At 40.2% G+C, this 13,620-nt stretch overlaps 1 protein-coding gene across 4 annotated transcripts in view; it reads right to left on the bottom strand.

Moving 5' to 3' along the window:
- Window positions 1-13,620, bottom strand: part of L3MBTL4 (L3MBTL4, histone methyl-lysine binding protein) — a 449,874-nt gene that overhangs the window by 91,550 nt on the left and 344,704 nt on the right. The gene's annotated exons all lie outside the window — the stretch shown is intronic.

Raw genomic sequence — 13,620 nt, 5'->3', positions numbered from 1 at the left:
GCAGATGGATTCACAGCCAAATTCTACCAGATGTACAAAGAAGAGCTAGTACCAATCCTACAGAAGCAATTCCAAAAAACTGAGGAGGAGGGACTGACTCCTCCCTAACTGATTCTACACAGCCAGCATCACCCTGATACCAAAATCTGGCAAAGACACAATGAAAAAAAAGGTTTCAGGCCAACATCCCTGATAAATATAGACACAAAAATCCTCAGTAAAATACTAGCAAACTGAATCCAGCAATATATCAAAAAGTTAATTCACCAGGATCAAGTAGGCTTCATTTCTGGGATGCAAGGTTGGTTCAACAAATGCAAATCAATAAATGTGATTCACAGCATAAACAGAATTAAAACAAAAATCATGTGATCACCTCAATAAACGCAGAAAAAGTCTTTGATAAAATCCAACATCCTTTCATGTTAAAAACCTTCAACAGACTAGTCATCAAAGGAAAATACCTCAAAATAATAAAAGCCATCTGTGACAAACCCACAGCCAACATCTGAATGGGCGAAAGCTGGAAGCTGGAAGCTGGAAGCATTCCCTTTGAGAACTGGAACAAGACAAAGATGCCCACTCTCACCGCTCCTACTTAACATAGTACTGGAAGTCCTAGCCAGAGCAATCAGGCAAGAGAAAGAAATAAAAGGCATTCAAATAGGAAAACAAGAAGTCAAATGAGCTCTCTTTGCTGACAAAATGATTCTACACCTAGAAAACCCTAAAGACTCTACCAAAAGCCTCCCAGAATGGGTAAACAACTTCAATAAAATTTCAGGATACAAAAACCAATGTACAAAAATCAGTACCATTTGTACACATCAATAATATTCAAGCTGAGAGTCAAATCATTTCCAATAGCTACAATAAAAATAAAATACCTAAGAGTACCTAGGAGGTGAAAGATCTCTACAAAGAACTACAAAACACTGCTGAAGGACATCATACATGACATAAACAAATGGAAAAACATTCCATGTTCATGGATTGGAAAAATTAGTATCATTATCACGGCCATACTGCCCCAGGCAATTTACAGATTCAATGCTATCCCTATCAGACTACTGATGTCATTTTTCACAGAATTAAAAATATCATTCTGAAATGTATTTGGAACCAAAAAGAGCCCAAATAGTCAGAGCACTCTTAAGCAAAAAGAACAAAGCTGGAGGCATCACACTACCCAACTTCAAACTATACTATAAGGCAACAGTAATCAAAATACCATTGGCTGGGCATGGTGGCTCACATCTGTCATCCTAGCACTTTGGGAGGCCAAGGCAGGTGGATTACTTAAGGTCAGGAGTTCAAGACCAGTCTGGCCAACATGATGTAACCCCTTCTCTACTAAAAATTAGCCGGTGCAGTGGTGGGCACCTGTAATTCCAGCTACTAGGGATGCTGAGGTGGGAGAATTGCTTGAACCCATGAGGTGGAGGCTGCAGTGAGCCAAGATCACGCCACTGTGCTCCAGCCTGGGCAACACAGTAAGACTCCATCTCAAAAAAATAAATAAATAAAAATAAAATAAAAAAATATAAAATGATAAGAAAAACCCCAAACCGCATGGTACTGGTACAAAAACAGACACACAGAACAATGGAACAGAATAAAGAACCCAAACATAAAGCTGTACAACTCCAGCCACGTGATCTTCAACAAAGTCAACAGAAACAAGCAATGAGGAAAAGACTTTATTCAATAAAGCTGGGATAGCTGACTAGCCATATGCAGAATGAAACTAGACCACTACATTTCACTATATGCAAAAATTAACTCAAGATGGATTAAAGATTTAAAAGTAAAACGTCAGCATCGTGGTTCACACATGTAATTCCGGCACTTAGGGAGGCAGAGGTTGGGGGGATAGCTTGAGCCCAGGAGTTTGGGACTTGCCTGGGCAATGTAGTAAGACCCGGTTCTCCAAACAAAAGAAAAAAAAAAGACAAAATAGAAAAGAATCCTAGAAGAAGACCTAGGAAACACCATTTTCTGAATTTTGGCCTTGAATTTGACTAAAAAGCAATTGCAACATAAACAAAATCTAACAAATGGGACCTAATTAAACTAAGGAGCTTCTGCACAGCAAAAGAAATTATCAATAGAGTAAACAGACAACCTACAGAATGGGAGAAAATATTCTCATACTGTGCATCCAACAAGGGTTTAATGTCCAGAATCTATAAGGAACTTAAACAAACCAACAAGCAAAAACCAAACAACCCTGTTAAAAAGTAGGCAAAATGCATGAACAGACATTCCTCAATAGAAAACATACAAGTGCCCATCAACAGTGGATTGGATAAAGAATATCTGGCACATATATGCCATGGAATACTATGCAGCCATAAAAAATGACATCATATCTTTTGCAGCAACATGGATGCAGCTGGAGGCCACTATCTTAAGTGAATTAACACCAGAACAGAAAATCAAATACCGCATGACTTGGTTATAAGTGGGAGCTAAATATCATGTACTCATGGGCATAAAGGTGGCAACAATAGACACGGGAAACTAATACAGGGAGGAGAGAGGAAAGGGGGCAAAGGTTGAAAAACTAACTGTTGGGTGTTATGCTCACTACTTGGGTGATGGGATTATTCACACCCCAAACCTCAGCATCATGTAATATATCCATATAACAAACCTGTACATGTAACCCTTGAATTGAAAATAAAGGTTGAAATTATTTCGGAAAAGGAAAGTAACTGCACACAAAGCTCAATTTGCAATTGCATAGAGCACACCTATGCAATTCTCTCATGTTCTTTATTTGTTACACAAAACACAAAATTTTAACTGATCAGGATGGGAGCTAGCAAAATGCTATCGTAAAACATAGGTGAGAGTTCAGGAAGGTAGTAAATACAGGATGTTGAGTATTATAAGTAAGAAATTACCCACAACACTCATGCTACTCAATTTGGCATAAGAGACCAAACTTTTTAAAAAAATTATAAAGTGACATAGTGACAATGTGACACGGGAGGGCACTGGGTCAAAAGATGGTTACAAAGTTAATTATCTGTATCCCTTTCCTCTGGATAAAGAACTTGCATAATCTGACTTCTCACCAAATCCTGTTCTCCCCTCATACTTTCCCACACTATGTCAGGGAAACGCTTTAGGACCATATGAAATCCTGGCTGATTTAGCTTTAGCCTTTTCCTTTAAATAGAAACTGGAAAAACTAGTTACATTCACCATTCTGCAAAGCAATTAACCTTGTAGACTTTATGATGATAAAAATATTAATAAATTCACTGTGTAATTTTTATAATTTAAGAGCAAAGTTCCATAGTCTTTATAAATGGTTATACCCTCTATTATTAGAGGATGCACAATAATTTCTAAAGTATATAACTTAGGGCAACTCAACAAAATCAATGTCTAATATTTTGCAAAATGCAAATATAATCTGACGCCAGTGTGCTCCACTGCGTTCTCATATTTGCTACTTGAATAAAATGCAGTAGCTACACGGGCTGCTGCTGTGAAGTGTGTGACTTCTGGGTTTTAATGGAATTTTTTTCTTCTTCTCTTAGGGAAATAGCATGGGTCTGAAATGAGTTCTGGAGACAGGTAGACAAAGCAAACAGGGGGATTTTTTTTTTGCTCCCAGCTCATAATGGGAAAAATAGAGTAAGAAGCAAATTTTGTTGTAGAATGTGTATCGATCTGCTCTTAATGTGCTACATATTGAAGAATTCTGGACATGCAATATCAGCACAGTTTGTGATCCTGTTTTTCTCTGGCCTCAGGTCTCTGGGGAAGCAGATGTGAGATGTGCTAGTGGCAGCTGCCGCCAGGTCAGTGGCAGGCTGCAACGGCCTGCGATGTTGATGCATGGACATCTTCTCAGCCTGAGAGAGGCACATCCTGCAGAACTCCTTTTGCTAGTATTCCACACTGTGTCTTCAGTGTGTGCTAGTCAACAGAACACAGAGTCCAAGCTAATTTGGGGTTGCCAGTCCAGAAGGATCCTGACTAAAGTTCTGCCGACTATGGAGCAATGAGATGCCGCTGAGATCATGACAGTCTGCATGAATGTCTTCATTTAAGAATAAGGCAGCAGACTGGGCACGGTGGCTCACGCCTGTAATCCCAGAACTTTCGGAGGCTATGGTGGACGGACCACCCAAGGTCAGGAGTTCGAGACCAGCCTGGCCAACATGGTGAAACCCCGTCTCCACTAAAAATACAAAAACTAGTTGGGCATGATGGCACATGCCTGTAATCCCAGCTACTCGGGAGGCTGAGGCAGGAGAATCGCCTGATCTTGGGAGGCGGAGCTTGCAGTGAGCTGAGATCGTGCCATTGCACTCCAGCCTGGGCGTCGCAGCAAGATTCTGTCACAGAAAAAAAAAAAAGAATAGGGCAGCAAGCTTGATTTGCTTTCGCTGGTAGGGCAGATTCAGTGGATGAATTCGGCCCTTTCTTCAAAATGTCGGCAGTGGATTGGACGTGTTCTGTGACTGTGGTGGAGACAACGACTGCGGCCCTGTGTGGAGCCACCACCTTCCTGTATTTGCTGGGCTGTCTCAGGAGGTGGTGCCTGTCCTAAGGGAAGGTTTCCTCCTGGGAGTGGTGAGTTGTGTTCATGGACCCTGGCATCGTAAGGGCCTATTTTTCAGCATGGGTTCACTACACTACATTAAGAATTCTTGACTTGGCAGGAGGAGTGTTAATAGTGGAGGAGGACTGAAAGTGGCCGTTGTGGGGCTGGAACAGATATTACAGAAAACACCAGAGGAGTCTTGTGAAATTTCCCATCAGTAGAGATTCTGTCTCATTCAACATTAATGGTGCGTCTTTGGCTATTGGGCTCCGAGCTGTTTGCCTTGCAGTTTCCCTAATACTGATCGTTCAGTGAGAACATTTCTACTTTAGAAATGGGTTTTTTGAAAAGCAACTGGAGGCAGCTCCAAAGGCTTTGTGAGAACTTAGAGAAACATTTAGAAATGACTAAAAATGTCCTTTAAGTCGACTTCATAAGTATTTTTTCTTTGATGTTTTGATTTTAAAATTATGAATATACATAGGTACTGATAGCATGCTACCAACTGGAAATTCCTATTAACTGGCATGGTCACATGGATAAATACAATTTTAAGTGATGTTAAAACAATGGCTCTGAAGTTAAGTCTACAGAGTGCTTTCTGAATCACAAAGCAATACAAATATGTTCAGCATTTTTCAGTATCAAATTAATTACACATTTTCAGAATATGGCAGTTTATATATAGCTAACTTTTAATAAAGCAATATACTGGATTGTAATAACTATGAATCAGTACCTACTCCTTGCCAGTTGCTGGTTACAGTGAACAGTGGGGCTTACTGTACTTCTACGTCTCTTGTGGGATAACAAGTATCAGTCTTCAAACATTTAAGCAAATGCAAATAAAGGTCAAATATCCTTGTTTGGTCTTTGCAGCTGAAAGGGCAAGTTACACAATTCTTACGTATTTTTCCATCTAATCTTCTGAGGAAAGAAAGAGAATCTGAATTTACGTTTTGCAAATAGCTCACTTTTTCTTACTTTGCCAATAGTGGAGAATTTTCTGTTTCAAGACTCAGTGTGTTAGTAGGCTAATGGACATAAAGAATTCCAACACTGCTAGTTCTTAGGGGAAGAAAAGGCCAACAAACTGGAAAATGTACTGCAGTGGATGAAATCATACTACACAAATGGAGCGCTGCAAACCCCTAAACTACAGTGCATACTTGTTGGCAAGGCAGAAACATTCACAATTCAGAGGATTCCAGCAGGATGTCCCATTAATTTGCATTTCCCAGAACAAATTTATCATTTGGAAGAACAAGTCCAATAAACAAACGTGATTATCAACCAGTCCTTGTTCATTGCGTCTTTCTGTTTTTAAATGGTAGAAGGAGTGTCATGTATTTTCAGCTAGTGTTGGCTCTTCACAATACACTACGCTAAGACAGTAAGACAATTTCTAATCTAGTTAGGTGTGTTAGTAAAGCATCTGCTTGCATAGCTAAAATATACATTTGTGAAGGCAATAAACAGAGAAAGAGGCAAGGGGCTTGGTTTCAGAAATGCTACAAAATTCACTCAGTACTGCGTTTCCACTGTAGGACTGCAACTGGGTTAGACTAAGAGGATGCGAAAATAAGTGAAGATTTCCTGCTGATGAGAATGTGAAAGTTGCTGGTACCAAAATGGAGTCACTTATGTCCAATCCTAACGAAATGTATCCAGGAGGCCATGAAGGGAAGGCCCTCATGCACATTTGTCTGACAACTGGTACTGTCACAAAAGGCTGCCAAAACCACAACCTTCACAAAGGCCATGGCAACCCTGCACAAAGATTACTTCTATGAGGATGCCTGCTCACTAATGGCCTATTCACTAATAGACTGACTCACTCTTGTTATTAATCCTCGTAGCCAAGGATAATTGCTTCAAAAGAACGAATGCAACTGCCCTCCTTTCCCCTTTTAAAACCCTTGCCTTCCCTTGCTTCTCTGGTTGCACCTATGGTCCACCGCAGCACGCGTATCCTAATGACAATCTCTTGCTATTCCCCAGTAAACTCTTTCTTTGGAGAGCTTGTCTCCCCCTGTTGTTATTTTAAGTTGATGGGAAGTTCACAGTCTAGTGGGCACATAAATGATATGTTCAGTAAAGGCAGCTGAACTAAATATGTGAAAAGTGACTGAAAAAATCATGGCATGCAAATGCTTCTGCAAAGTCTAATTGACATGCTTGGGTTAAGTTCTATACTTCAGAAAGTATAAAAAACATTTTTTGCCTGTTTTTGCCAGATGCTAGCAGACACATCACCTCTCTTCTGATGTTGCTCTTCAAGTCCCTCTGCTTATTTCCTACCTGGGAGATAAAGGCTCTCAATGCTTTTGTGTGTTTGTCCATTCTTAGTGATAACATCTTCCCCACTAGAGACTCTCCAAACTCCATCTTTACAGCACTGTAGATCTCAGCAGGAGAAGTGATGGACTGAGACACCTGACTCAGCCTGCATCGTCACAATTTTTTTTTTCTTGGCAAACAGATTGTCTCATACATTGCTGTCACTTAAGTCCCCCAAAGTGCCCACCTGCTCACATTAGAGGCAGTGCAGGATGGCAGTCCTGTACAGGCTCTATAGTAAGACCTGGATTCAATCCCTGGCTCCATACGTGAGGCGTGGAGTCTGGAGTATGAAATTCAATTCCTGTACCTTAGTTTCCTCTCTCTGTGAGAATATCAAATCAGATACTCCCTCGGGTTTAGCACACTCAGTACTCCTACTGCTAGTGAATGGAAACACTTAGAAAACATCCTTCTTTTCTTCCCAGGCCCTTTGCCCTTGCCCTCGCCCCTTCCCTGACACTTCATTCCCCTCATCCTTTGGATCTGGGCCATGTCACTTTCCCAGAAACAGGCCCTGACCTCCCAGCCCTGTGCTGCCCTTGCCTGGCACTTATCTTGGCTGTAACCTCAAACAGATTAACGCTTCGCCACAGAGCTCCACGACAGCTCAGACCAGCGTTGCTCTTATTTCCTGCGGTATGGCCTGTGCCTAGAAGAATGCTGGGTATGTAAAGAATATGTGCTCGATGAACCCACGAATGATGCTGGGACCACAGACATGGTTCTGTGGAAATGCCGCAACTCTCCTGCATGGCCAGGGAGGCGGCACCGTGTGGCTGGGCTTTGGGCTCTTTTCCCTTTCCCTGAAGCTCAGCTTCCCTCTGCTTCACTTACAGGTTACTCCACATGAACCCACAGGAAGACACTATCTTAGTGTCTAATCTAATCACGATGCAGTTGAAAACACCTGGTTTTAAGACTCGTTCAGGGGAATTGCTCCTTTAACCTCAGGAATCTGTGAGACAGTATGACTGGACACCTTAGCGCTGTCCACTTGGAGAGGCAAGCCAAATTGCATCTCATGCCTATTTTCAGTGACTAGTTATATCATCCTGAATTACATATGAAAGAGTAACCATTTTAGCCGTTCCAACTTATCTTACAAATTTCCTGGACGTTCATGATGTTTAAAGAGATTTTAACCTTTTGGCGCAATGAAGCCCCCCAAAGAAAATTTCTGACATTTTAGACATTGACTCTTAGATTAATTTATATTGTTAATTACATCTGGTATTATGACCATGTTCACTTTGCTCAGACCTCATTATGTTTCACCTCACTAGGTTTAAAAGTTGTCAAGGCTGGGATAGAGGTGTAGGGTTCTATGCCCTGACCCTTAAGAGGAAGAACCATTCACCTGACCAGATATATTTGAAAGTAAGTTTTCTTCGACGGTATGTTAAAGGCACAGATTGATGGATGGATGGATGGATTGATTTTGTTGGAGCAATCTAGACAGCTTGGTCAGCAAAGGTTTTTTATATTAAGGCTAAACAGAAAACACCACTCAAACAAGAGTTACAACTTTGAAAACTTGTTATTCTCCAACCCTCATGTTGACAGAAGTGATTTTAAAAACCATCTTTTGATATAAAATATAACAAGGAAACAATTAAAAACCTCTGCAATTTAGCCAAGCGCAAAGCATCATCTGACAGTGGTCCAGGGGGAGGGGTGTCCAGTGCCAGAGAAACAGTGACTAAATTGGAACCCAGATTCTCAGACCCGGGGAAGGATCCTTCCGCTATACTTCATGATATGTATATGAATCACACATGACTAAGCTTTTGTCTTCAGCCTCTTCTCTGTGTATGGGGGACTTTGTGTTTATTTTTAAAGCATACCAGTATCAACTGTGAACCGTAATCTAATCACTATGCACGCGGCTATTAGGCGATGACCTCAGAGGTGCGCTGGCCAGCCAGGCGGAAAACACCTCAGTGTTTCAGGGGAGTGGTGGTTTCCTCTACGTTGTTTTAAAGCATGGCTTTGGGTTGATTTGTCCATATTTCATTAAACTAAAAGGAATCTGGGCTGTAAAATTCATTAACAGTGAGACAGCCATTCTGTCATTTCCAAGAAGAAACTTCTGGCCAAGCAGAAAAGCATTCTTCTTAAGAAAAAAGAGACTGTCATTAAACAGAACAACCATGTTAGAGACACTGAAATGGCTTTTGCCTTCAGACTTCAACGCCAATCTATTCAGCACAAAGCAAAATTCTCAAAGTTTCGGCAGAAGTTTGCTTTTGTGTTTGAGCAAGAACTCAGCAGTAGTCAGACAGGAAGCAAAAGTCACCGCATCCTGAACACACATCCCACATGGGCCCCTGCTGGGCACGAGGCACTGGGCAGCAGACTCCCTCTGAAGCGTTATTAGTCTACTTCCAATGAATTTATGGAGAAATGTCTGAACGCTGGTCAGACCTTTATATATAGTGTCCCTTATTTTTAATGCCCTTTCTTATCCACTCAGTTGCTTTGAGAGGTAGAGAAAGGTTCTCCATGCGACAGGAAAGGAGACTCAGGCCCACCTCCAGGGCTCAGCCACAAAGTGAGTTTGTGGCTGGGCTTAAAGTCAGGTCTCCAGCCCCACTTCTAATGGCACTTTCCATGAAACCACACAGTCAGTTTAACTCCGTGGGTGTCCTGATGAAATGGTGGGCCATGGGGAAAAAGCTCTGGATTTGCAGAGGTCACTCTAAGCTGCAACTCTGTCATTCATGAGCTGTGTGACGTTGGGTAAATCACCTGCTCTGCAGATCAACCGCCTCAACAGTAAAATGGAAACCACAATCTTTCAGAGGAAAAACGGGACAGACATGAAAGTAATTTATAAATGAAAAGTGCTAGATGAACATATTGTTAGTATCAGTATTACTATCAGAGTGAATATATTAAGAAAACAGTTATTTGATGCCACTGCTAAGAAATGTCTTTTAAAAGTGTTTTCTTTTCTTTTTTTTTTTCTTTCTTTTTTTTTTTAAGATGGAATCTCGCTCTCTCACCCAGGCTGGAGTGCAGTGGCACAATCTTGGCTCACTGCAACCTCTGCCTCCCAGGCTCAAGTGATTCTCCTGCCTCAACCTCTCGAGTATCTGGGATTACAGGCATGCCACCATGCCCAGCTAATTTTTGTATTTTTAGTAGAGATGGGGTTTTGCCACGTTGGCCAGGCTGGTCTCAAACTCCTGACCTCAGGTGATGGTGATCTGCCTGCCTTGGCCTCCCAAAGTGCTAGGATTACAGGCGCGGGCCATCGTGCCTGGTCAGAAGTATGTTTTTCATAATCACAGAATAAAAACCAGGCAAGAGTTTATAACAGTCTCTCACCACTGGGGAAAATTGTTTTTTTATTTTTTAATTATCTCTTTCTAAAGGCAAACAAAAGAGAAAAATTCATCAAAATAGCTATATCTAGAAAACTCAGGAAACTTCTCTCTCTTTTTAGTTTCATTTCCTTAAATACTTGTTACTTTATTGTTTATTTTATTAATTTTCTTGTGATTATTTTATAATCTGATTATTTTGCACATCAAAATCACTGAAAACTTGGCAGTCAAAATGTGAAGAAAAAAATACATCAACTAAAAGTATTCAAAATAGGAAAACAACAATGAAAAACATTAAAAAATAATGAATGAAGGAGAACCATGTAAATAATAGAAGAAAGAGTTGTCTATGCTAATAAAGTCCATGACATAAACGATACATGGTGTACCCACACAAGGCAGCAGTAACCATAGCAACAAGACAAGCAGTGTACTCAGAGTGACTCAACCAAACTCTTAACATGTATCAGGTACAGTTCCTAAGCCTATTTTCATATGGTACTGAAATATTTTATGCCCCTTCCTTATCTAAAATTGCTCGTAATAGCTATTCCTTTAATTTATAAAGAGATAAAAATTTCTTGTGCCTCTTAACTTCTGTGATAATCAACATGGCTTAACTCAAGTATGCTGGGACCAGCAACAACTCTCATTTTCTACTTCTCGGTAATGAATTTCAGTTGAACTGAAATAGATTGTCCAATCATACATGTGGGAATCAAGACATCAAATCCTGATTCTTCTCCTTAGACATAGGTGCGTGGCATTACTATTTATAAGTTTTGTCTCTCAGAAATTGAATGAAATGTCAAAATAGCAGTACCATATGGGAAGAGAATCCCAGGGCAATCTTTGTCTGAAGGTTTTTAAGGAAAGGAATTCCACGGCCTCATTCTCTACATTGCTCCAGTACCTTGAACCTTCTATCTAACCTTTTTGCTGCATCTTTTAGAACAAGCCTTGAATTCTTCCTCATTGTCTGTGTCTTTATGGAGTATAAATCCCAAGGTTAGAAAACTTTTTCTTACAAAACAGGCCTGTCTCCCCAAGGAGACTATGAATCAGGGAATTTTTTTTTCAAGTCCACAGTACCTATAATCAAGAGAAAAAGTGTCTCACACTATCAATCCGATGGAGGGATGCAGGGGCTTTCTCTCTTTGATCTAAGGTATATTTGAAGGTAAAGGTTCTTTGCTCTATCCTGGGGATATTTCCCTTTAGCACTGAAATTAGAGACAAAGAAGACAAAGCCTGGCAGTGCTGTGGGAGGAATGAAGAATAAGGGAGAGAACTGCTTTGCTTTAGGGGGCATCCTGTACACCCATATATAATCCTTACGTGTTCATAGACTCTAAGGATGGAAATGCCACATCTTTCAAAGCCAACATGCATGTTAATCTGATACAGGGAATAAGATAAAGTTATTACAATTCCCTATCACCTTGCCTGGAATGGTGAGCCTGGAATCCAAGAATCTTAGAAGCCAGTTTTGGCTCCTGAGAAAAATACTGTGCAGTGTTGGAACACAAAGGTGCAATTATTCTAGTAATAAGATCTGCTTCTCCAGTTGTCTCTGGGCTGTCCAGTCTCCCACAGCTCTGGACAGTCAATAGCCCAGGACCCTCAGCTGATGGCAGGTGCTCAGATCACTATTCCAGCAACAGTGTCAGAGGGACTGATTACGCATCTAGTCTGGAGTGATGTGGAAAGGTGGAGCTGCATTCTATTATAACCAGAGACAGTGTCAGTATGGAGAAGAGGATGTGTCAGAGACAGATTCCAGTTCGAGAGGGTTATTTTTGGAATACTCCAAGGAAGCCTCTGGCATGGCTGCCCACATGCACCAGACTGGCTGCTGTGGAATGTGGTTTTCAGAGTTGTCACTCCCTCAAGCCTTGTACCTAAAAATAAGTATCTACTTATTAAAGCAGGTTTAATTTTACTCTGCCTTTCTTATTCTCGCAGTATAACTTTTCTTCACATTTACAATTTCAAAATATTTTGTCAATAATGTTTATAATTCTTAAAAATCCATGAATCGTAATCCATAAATCTTAAACCAAAGTCTCGTATTCCAGCCAGAACACTGGCTTCCTCATTTTCATGTGCTTCTGGAATTTGATAAAAAAAAACATTTTGTATGAAAAGAAGGGCAAATGGAATTTTTAGAAGGATAATACAGAATACATTAAAAACCAAGCTAAAAAAACCAAGCTAAAAAAGCTCAAGATATCCTAGAAAGGAGACTAAGAGGGCACCCAGACCCCTCCACTCAGTTCCAAGAATCTTCTTCTCACTTAAAGCCTCATTGGCTGCTGCGATGGCGCTTCCAGCAGACCTGTGAGTGTAGGTGTTTCAGAAGATCTGGCAGGGAGACAAATTAATCATTTCAGTCTTAGCACCTCCAAGCCACTAATGTCAGCTGGTCTCTAACTTGGGATAAAGTTCTCTAGTATTTATTTTTTCTAAGTGAAGTAAGGCTAATAGGTATCCATTGTAATGAGAAACTTACTACATTCTATTCTATCTTGTATGGTCTTGTTATTAATATTTTAATTGACATCTAAAGAAAGTAATAGAGAGCTGCAGGAGAGTATTATCAAGAATAGATACAAAATCTATGCTCCATAAGAACCAGTGACTTGTTTATGTTATCTTACAACACTATTGTCATTTATAATAGATATTTACTTTTTTCTAGGCTAAAATGGAGAATATTCATTACATACTCTTATTATGCCATCAGTTTATTTTTCTTAATTGTCAGAATAGCTTCCTTGAGCTATGTGATTATCCAGCTCCTTCCCTTAGAATGACCTTTCAGCTCACTGCAAATAATTCCCTTCCTCTCCCCGCTACTCCAGTTTTTCCTATTCCTCTGTGCCGAAAACATTAAAACGCATTCAGGTACACCAAATACTGCTGAGTCATTACGAAGACATGAAGTACTCCCAATCAGCTTTTTTTTCCTTTTTAAAATTGATCTTTTATTTTTCAGGGCAGTTTTAGGTTTACTCAAAAAAAAAAAAAAAAAACCAAAATTGAGCAGAGAGTACAGAGAGTTCCCATATGCACCCCTTTACCCCTAATCCCACGCTTTCCCTTATTATTATCTTGCATTAGTGTGGTACATTTCTTACGATTAATGTACCAATATTGATACATTATTAATATTATTAACTAAAAGTCCTTAGTTTACATTAGGACTTTATATCCTACAGTTCTATGGGTTCTGACAAATGTATAATGACATGTATCCACTATTGTCTTTTTGCTATCTCTGTAGCTTTGTCTTTTACAAAATATCCATATCCAAGTATATTGCATAGGCTTGGAATTACGTATGTAGCCCTTTCGGGCTGGCTTCTTTCACTTAGCAAT

Source organism: Theropithecus gelada, chromosome 18 (genome assembly GCF_003255815.1).
Source record: "Theropithecus gelada isolate Dixy chromosome 18, Tgel_1.0, whole genome shotgun sequence".
In the NCBI taxonomy this organism is placed as follows: Eukaryota; Metazoa; Chordata; class Mammalia; order Primates; family Cercopithecidae; genus Theropithecus; species Theropithecus gelada.
Note: the sequence above shows the minus strand (reverse complement) of the source record. Positions and strands in the feature narration are given on the sequence as shown.